Source organism: Salminus brasiliensis, chromosome 9, assembly GCF_030463535.1.
Source record: "Salminus brasiliensis chromosome 9, fSalBra1.hap2, whole genome shotgun sequence".
Lineage (NCBI taxonomy): Eukaryota > Metazoa > Chordata > Actinopteri > Characiformes > Bryconidae > Salminus > Salminus brasiliensis.
In genome coordinates this window covers 33,507,747-33,516,673 of record NC_132886.1, presented here as the reverse complement: position 1 = coordinate 33,516,673, position 8,927 = coordinate 33,507,747, and the positions used below count along the sequence as shown (strand labels likewise).

At 43.3% G+C, this 8,927-nt stretch overlaps 1 non-coding gene across 1 annotated transcript; it reads left to right on the top strand.

Annotated features, from left to right (window-relative positions):
• The first annotated feature begins 684 nt into the window (after positions 1–684).
• Positions 685–852, top strand: LOC140563156 (U1 spliceosomal RNA). Its single transcript, XR_011980385.1, has one exon. It is a non-coding gene; the product is annotated as a U1 spliceosomal RNA (small nuclear RNA).
• The last annotated feature ends 8,075 nt before the right edge of the window (positions 853–8,927 follow it).

Sequence of the window (8,927 nt, the reverse complement as noted above, 5' to 3'; positions counted from 1 at the left end):
CATTTATATGCCATGAATAATAAGTTAGTTAGACAGTTAGACAAATGATTTCATCAAGGCATGGCCAACAGTAAATTTTTCTTTGTCACAACACTTCCAGTCAACAGCTAAAGTTGTCATACCAGGAGAGCTGGAAAGACCTGTTACCTTTTCCTACTTTTTGCACCAAATCAGTCTAAGGTGTTGATCTACCTTGCTCTTTAATTCTAACTTTCTCCTCGTAAGGAATACTATCAAATGGCTACGGGAATTCATGAGAAGTTAAAATCGAGTTAGTTGATTTGTGATTAGTAGCTGATTCTGAACGAACTCATCTTTAAGGTAAACATGTTCTAACGCATTTGGAGTCAATGAAATGTTAACACAACTGTACATATTTGACCATTACATATTTGACGTTTGTTTGGGGAAGCAGAGCTTCCCTTGCAGTCTTAGAGAAATTGCCATTTATTGACTGTGCAAAACCATTCTCTGCAACACGATAAACAGTGACAAAACATAAGAACTTTGCATCACTGTTGTATAAAAGATGAACTGCCACTCAACCTAACTTTTTAATGCCACACCCAGACACATCAAGCCTAAAACAAACAAACAAAAAAATATATATATAATAATCACCTTTGGTAATTACACTTACCAAGTGTTATCATAAACGCAGCCAAGGGGCACAGACACATACTCATACTTAAATGACCGGGGTAATACCATGATCAAAAGGGTGGTTTGCCCATGGTAAGGCTCAGCCATTGCACTTGGGTTGTGCTGACCCTTGAAAATTAGGGAATTTTGACTGCACAATTTCTGGTAGTGGGGCGCTGTGTCTATTTGAATATGGGGTGTGTCCTCCATTCACTGTGTCTTTGTGCTGGCTGTGTGCTAGTGTTCAGAGTTGTACTACCATAAGATTATATTGTCAATGGTTAACTGGTAGTTAATGTTGTTGTTTAGCACTGTCTTAACTGACTTTAGTTAAAGTGATTTTTTGTAATAGTCTAGGAAAAAGCTGTAAAATAACTGGTTAACTTCAGAATTTTTTTTGTCGACACTTTATTGAAGGTGTTGGATTGTTATGATGCAAGAAAAACACTAAAATAATGTTTTCTGCAGAAACATTAGTGATAATCTCAGTAAAATGTAATGAATTATGTGTGGGATTTGGCTGCAACAGACCATGGGCCATAACACTGTGTCCCAGGGGAATTACTTTAGGTATACTTAGGTAGACTTTAAGCTGATTTAGTAGATTTTGTTGGGAATACTGTATAAAAACACTGTCTAAAAACTGTGTATATTCATACACAGCTACTTAAATTAAATAGAATTTAGGGCATGTAGAAATGTTTAGACATCCTTTCTAATTCTAATAGTTTCTAATTTCAGTTTGTCTCACCTTGGGCCGCAAGTAATTTGAAGATATTCGAAACTCTCACTGAGGCCCTCTGTTGGTTTATGCTCACTGTATAAAAGCTGCCTTTATTCTCCACCTTCTTGGTGATTTTATAGCCATTGACACCTCCTTCTATGCCCTCCCACAGCTTTCCATCACCTTTTGTCGCCTTGGGATTCCCCTCTCCAGTGAAAAGACCATGGGGCCTTCAACCTCCTATCTTTTATCCCCCGGGCCCCCTTGACAATGCTATACCGAATCATTGCGCAAGTGACTCTATCTCCTACCTCTTTCGACTCGCTTCTCTGTCCAAATCCTTGCAACACTGTTACATTGAACAACTCCTGCCTCTTGGTGCTCAATTTGGCTTGCCTTGCTTCACCACCGGACTAGAATAGCATTTTCCTATGATTGTCATCCGTAACCCCCGCATGTCCAGCTCTTGGCTCACGCTGCTCCTTCTATCAGCTTTGACGGTTGACTACGGTGGCCGCTGGTTCGCCTCTCCCCGGCCTGCACAGTTGTTCACCTCTCCTGACACTACTTCAGCACTCTGGGAGCCCTATCCTGTCATCAACACTCTACTTGGGGGCACAAATAAAAAAGCAATGCTTATCCACCTAGATAACTCTGCTGCCATTCATATTATCGATAAAGACCGATCTAGAACACTATTGCTCACACCCTTCATCCATTCTTAGTTGCCATTCAGTACTACACCTTACATTCTTAGAGCCGTTTATGTCTCAGGCTGATCAAATGCTATTACTGATTCACTCCCATTTTAATATCAGAGATCCAGATCCTCAGCACCCATGATCACCCATCACTTTAGACATTCTATTGCACTACTTACAGTCTGCTCCGGTGACTGCTCAGCTACCATCTACTCCAATCTTTAAAGTAAAATCTCAACTCAGTCTGTACAAACCCCCCCATACAGCTTATCAATCAAGGCTTCCTAGAACACCCAACCAACAGACCCAGTTTTGTCACAGAAGCAGAATCCGCCATATACTGTCAGTCGTTCCACACTCACCTCACATACTCTCTCTTAGTAGTTATCCTCCAAATCATTTCTCAGGTAATTCTTTAGAAATTGGCATAAAGTAGTTTTGACTGCGCACTTGCCCTGGTCGCTGCAGAATTGTGCTGCTGGACAACAGCTGGGTTTTCAAACAAATTGAAACATGAAAACCAACAGAAATTCCACCACCAGCACCTGACACAGAACCTGACCTTGACGTATCCTACTTGTTTATACAGTGGAGGAAATAAGTATTTGACCCCCCCACTGACTTTAAAAGTTTTAATACAAAAAAATAAATAAATGTCTCAATTTCTTGCCAGCTTTATTTTAACAGTGACCCATAGAATATCAAAAGAAAAACTGAGAAAATTACATGAAAGGAGAAATAAAAATTTACTTGAATTTCATTGAAGCAAATAAGTATTTGACCCCCTAGTAAAACATAATTTAATACTTGGTGGCAAAACCCTTGTTGGCAAGCACAGCAGTCAGATGTTTCTTGTAGTTTTTTATAAGGTTTGCACACACACTTCAGGAGTAATTTTGGCCCACTCTTCTCTGCAGATCATCTCCAAATCTTTAAGGTTTTTAGACGTGCATTTGGAAACGCGAAGCTTCAGCTCTCTATATAGATTTTCTATGGGACTGAGCTCAGGAGACTGGCTAGGCCATTCCATGACCTTGATATGCTTCTTATGGAGCCACTCTTTTGTTTCCTTGGCTGTATGTTTTGGGTCGTTGTCATGCTTGAAGTTTCATCCATGACCCATTTTCAGTGCCCTGGCAGAGGCAAGGAGGTTGTCACCCCCGTTCATCTTCTCATCGATGCGGTGAAGTTGGCCTGTGCCCTTAAAAGAAAAACACCCCCAAAACATAATACTTCCACCACCATGCTTGACGGTGGGGATGGTGTTCTTAGGGTCATATTCTGTATTTTTCTTCCTCCAAACACGTCGAGTTGAGTTGAGGCCAAAGTTGGTCTCATCTGACCACAGCACAGTCATTAATATGTTCATTGGCGAACTTGAGGCGGGCCTGGACATAAGCCTTCTTGAGCAGAGGAACCTTGCGTGCACTGCAGGATTTTAAAGCATTATGTCTCAGTGTATTACCAATGTTTTTGGCAAATAAGTAGCTTTATCTAGGTTAGCATTAGCAAAACAAAACATACTGACCAATGTCTGTGAACGATAAAATGTTAAAATTATATCCAATGTCAATGTTACCCCCATATCAGGCAGAAATAGAGAAATATCCACATCCCTTTTTATGTCTTTCAACGTTTAGAGGTCCCTCCATCCAAATGCCCAAAGGCCTGATCTATGAACTTCATGTTTAGCTTTTGTTTGACAGATTTTCTTTTTTGGCTGTTTGTCAGCCATGTCTTTTTGACAGTGCATGTAGTTCAACATCTAGCATGTGCCAGATACACAGTTAAGTCAAGTCGAGTCAAATTTACTTATATAACGCTTTTTACAATGGTTGTTGTCACAAAGCAGCTTTACATAATAAGCAATTAGTAAAAGACAGAAAAAAATAAATAACATAAGCAGACATGAAAGATCCATAACCTCCAGTGAGCAAGCCAATGGCGACAGGGGCAAGGAAAAACTCCCTCAGAACTGAAGGAAGAAACCTCACAAGGGGGACCCATCCTCCTCTGGTCAGAACTATTTATAAATCATTGATAAAAGTTCCGAAACCATTTGTACTGTTGAACTGTTCTGATCATAATCATAATATAATAATCATGGTGTAGTATAACTTAATATAGTCATAGCCGGGATAGTCAGAATAATGAAAGTAATGAGAATTAATAGTGATAATATTAATAGTGGCAGATAGTTAAGAGTCCAATTAGGTTTTAACATGGTCAAATTTTGTAGTCAATACGGAATTTAACTGGGAACCAATGAAGTGCTGATAGAACTGGACTGACATGGTCAAATTTTTAGTAGGGTCCCTGGCTGCAGCATTTTTAACTAATTTTTTTTAAGTTTATTGAGGTTCCTGCTCCAACACCCTGACAAAAGTGCATTACAGTAATCTAGCCTTGAGGTAATAAAAGTGTGTACTAGCTTTTCTGCAACCTGTAGTGATAAGGAGTATCTTAGTTTGGCAATGTTCCTAAGCTGCATAAAGGCTGTCCTACTAATATTAGCTATATGTTGCTCAAATGATAGATCTGAATCGAATCTGATGCCAAGATTTTTGGCTGCTAGACCAGGAATAATAGAAGCACCAGCCAAGTCTAACATCAAGATTTTATTTCTAGTGTCTTTTGGACCTAAAAAGAGAACCTCGGTTTTGTCATTGTTAAGAAGAAGGAAGTTATGTGACATCCAGAGATTTTTTATCCTTTACACAGTCCTCCATTTTCTTTCTAAATTTATCATCATGTTTGGCTGATATATAGAGCTATGTGTCATCTGCATAACAGTGGAAAATTAACGTCATGTCTGCTTATAACTGAGCCCAGTGGTAACATGTACAATGTAAATAATAGTGGTCCTAGAACAGGGCCTTGCGAAACTCCATATTGTCACGCCTGCGCCGCCGTGCCCGCCCCAGGGGTGGTCTCGGGCCGCGGCTCACAGGTGATCAAGAACTTCCCCTTTAAAGTCTTGTCATGTTCATGTCATGTTTAGTTATGTTCTGGACTTTTATGTTGAAAAGGACTCTTGTGTTCACACCCATCGTCGCCATCTTGGTTTTAGGTTGTGTTTGACATGTGTCTGTTCATCGTTTGGTTTATGTGCTACACCTGTGGGCTGGTGCATTTAAGGAGGGCTAGAGCAAGCAGTCAGGGCCGAGAATTACCCTTAGTGCACCACATGCACCCAGGTTATTCAGGTAACGGTAGAGACTCAGTATTCACCGGTCTGGTCTGTAGAGTCCATCCTCGTACAGAGGACTCTCTCTCTCTCTCTCTCTCTCTCTCTCTCTCTCTCTCTCTCTCTCTCTCTCTCTCTCTCTCTCTCTCTCTCTCTCTCTCTCTCTCTCTCTCTACTGCTCTTGCCTCAGGGTCCATTATGGAGCTACTGCAGGTTTATGGTGATCTTTCACCAGGCTTCATAGCTTCAGCAAGCTGGGGTCCTGGAGCGCTGGGAATGAGCGACTCTCCGGCTTGTTTCAGCAGTTAGCTCTGCTGAAGGCGGCTGACTCCTCACGCTCTCAAGTCTAGTAAGTTCAATGCGCCTGACTAGCGCTACTCTTTATGTCCTAGTTCTTAGTCTTCCCAAGCTCGGCTTGGAAGTTTATGTTTCTGAGTAGCGGTATTGGCTCAGCCCCGGCAGCTAGCACAGCCCTAGTGCCTCACCAGCCCCAGATGTGTTCTTTTGGTTTGCCCAGTATTGGTTGTCACGGTTATTGTTTCTGTTCCTCCTTATCCCTGGTAATCATTGCTGCATTTCTGTTTTGTTTACGGTTTATTGTGATCAATAAACTCTCTCGCCTTGGTCCATCCTCTGCGAGTGTTCACCCATTCTTGTCAGACCGTGTGGATCATGACAGAATTCTCGGCCGAATACCCCTGAATGGATGCCAGAGATCTAGCTGCTCGCACCCAAGGACAAGTCTTGGGGCAGCAGCACCACGCTCTACAGAGTGTTTCTGAGGCCGTTGGTCGCCTTAGGCAGCAACAGGCGAACCAACGGCAGCTAGTCGCCCAACTGGGTGACATCCAGAGGTTTACGAATCGTTTACAGACTTCGTTGGAGCCTGCTAGTCTTCCCAGCCAAGTCACCAGTCCGTATCCGATGGACATTCCGGATATGTATTCAGGCGATCCAGAGCTTTGCGAGGGGTTCTTGTTTCAGTGCTCGGTTTATTTATGAATTCAAGGAACCAGCACTGACCAGGCAAAGGTCGCCTTTCTTGTATCCCGTCTCGCTGGAGAAGCTCTGGATTGGGCCATAGCCACCTGGGAGGAGCTTAGCATGGAGCCCTTCTCGGAGTACCTGAAGCCCTTCAATGCGGTGTTTCAGTGTCCTCGAGGGGGGCTCACGCCGGGCGACCTGTTGCTGTGGCTGGAGCAAGGCAGCAGGTCTGTGGCCTACTATGCGCTGGAGTTCTGCTCCTTAGCTGTGTGTAGTGGGTGGGTCACGCTGTGCTTGCTGCCCAGTTCCGCAACGGGCTTGCCCCCCTTTTGCAGCAGGAGTTGGCGTGCTGAGGTGAGTCGCCCCCTGACATTTTCAGTAAATGTACAGTGGTCATTGGGGTTATTGAGCACTTTAGACAGTGGCAGGGGGACAAATTAATATTTTGCCAAAGATGTAGCTCAAAGGAGATTAGATAATGGTCTGATATTACTGAGCTTTGAGGAAGACTATTTAGATTATTAATGCTGTGCATGAGCATGAATGTTCCTTGCATGAATTCCCCCTGTTGCTGATTAGTTGGAATTGTGTTGTGTGGCTTTGAGCTTCTTTTTTTTTTTTTTTTTTTTTTTTTTTTAATTTACAGAACCACTGCAAAAAAATGTACAAAAGGGTAATGGATTGATATTGTACACAGTGACCCACATATTGTATACAGTTTAACAACCTTACCTGAACAGAGTTTCTAGGATTTTTTTCAAATGTACTCAGTGATTACACGTAGAAAAAATACACATTGATATAATGCTGATATTACTGATTGTGCCCATTCACAAGATGACGTTTGAGCCAAACAGCCAAAGCAGGCTGACATTATAGTATGAGAATTGAGGAAGTTGTAGGTGAATGTCAGGTCCGCGTCGCCGTGCCCGCCTGGAGGCGGTCCCGTGCCGCGGGCTGCAGGCTCTCCTGAGGAGTTTTGCTTTGATGTGCATGTTCATGTCTTACTTCTATTTAATTTATGCTCTTTGTTCTGTTGATACTTTTCACCTGAGGCTGTGGTATTTAAGGGGCTAGCACTAGCTGCCCATGGACGAGAATTCAAGTCTCTAAGCTAACCTAGTATGCTGGTGTTCAAGTTCAAGGTTCAGAAACCCTCGAGGGTGTCTGATGGGCTTCCTCTATCTTCTAGATCACTTTAGTATTCCCATTCATGGGCGAGCCTCGGTATCAGGTCTGTTCCACGTTTTGCCATTTGGGCTTTTCCACGTCTCTTAGTTTCCCTTGCACCTGATGAACGCAGCCTTAGTTTCCCCATATTTCCCCAGGCACTGCCTGTTTGTTTTAGTCATCATTCCTCATCCCGCTCATTCCCTTTCCTCTAGCCTAGCTTCCAGAGTCCCACCAGCCTCAGGTGTGTTTTGTTTTGCCCATGTTGAGTTGTCACGGTTGTTTGGTTTTTCCTTTGTCCCTGTAATATTGCTGCATTCTCTTGAGATTACCTGTTACATAACATTCACCAGCTCTGTGATTTCAGAGATATGGAAGTGAAAGAGGATTCCAGAAGCAACCTGTGCAGCTCTGTTGAATTCCATGTCCAAGAGGGGTAAGGCAGTGCTAGATAACAATGGTGGTAACACAAATATTGACTATGGGCACAATGTGGACATGTTCCCTTTGAGGTGTACTCAAAGTACACAAAGTACTCAAAGGTGTGTGGACATTGATAATTGATATGGCTATTATTTTCAGAACACCGTAAATCTAAACTGCTACAAAAGCTGTACACTACTCAATGTTAAATCCAAATTTCGTGTCTATTGTAAGGTCTGTGGCCGCGGTCCACAGGCTTCAAGTTCAAGGACTCTTAAGTTGACATTTGCTTCATGTCTAGGTTCACAGACACTGTTGGTTCATGTGCATTGGTTTCAGTGTTCACGTGTTTTTGTTTCATTGATTGGATTCACCTGAGGCTGGGGTACTTGGGGAGCTCACGCTGACATTCTCTTGTCAGCGTGAGCTGAGAATTGCTGAGAATTGTACTTGCTACGCCAAGCTGTTTGGTTGGCTTCGCTGTTCCAGAGATTCTAGGTCTGTTTATGGTGTTCTCTAGAGTTCGCTCTGTAAGAGCCGATTCACGTTCAGGAGGAGTTCGCTGCTTAGTTGACAGGTTGGTCGCCTGGTGGATTCGGCGACCGATTCCCTAGTGTTCGAGTCAAGTAAGTTTAGTTGCGCCTGACGAGTGCGGTATCCCTTCTTTCACAACTTTTGGCTCACAGTCATAATCATCCCCTAATGGCTCATTGTCTGGCCCCCCTCCATCAGTGAACATCCAGGGTATGAACATCGAGACAGTGGACTCTTATAAATACCTGGGTGTTCATCTGAACAACAAACTGGATTGGTCAGTCAACACTGCTGCACTCTTCAAGAAAGGCCAGAGCAGATTCTACCTACTGAGGAGACTGAGGTCCTTTGGAGTGCAGTGAGCACTCCTGAGGACTTTCTTCGACACAGTGGTGGCATCTGCCATCTTTTATGGAGTGGTCTGCTGGGGCAGTAGCATCTCTACGGCAGATAAGAGACTGGACAAACTCCTAAGGAGGGCCGGTTCTGTTCTGGGGTGCTTCTTAGACCCAGTGCAGGTGGTGGGAGACAGGAGGATGACGGCCAAGCTGGCATCCATGCT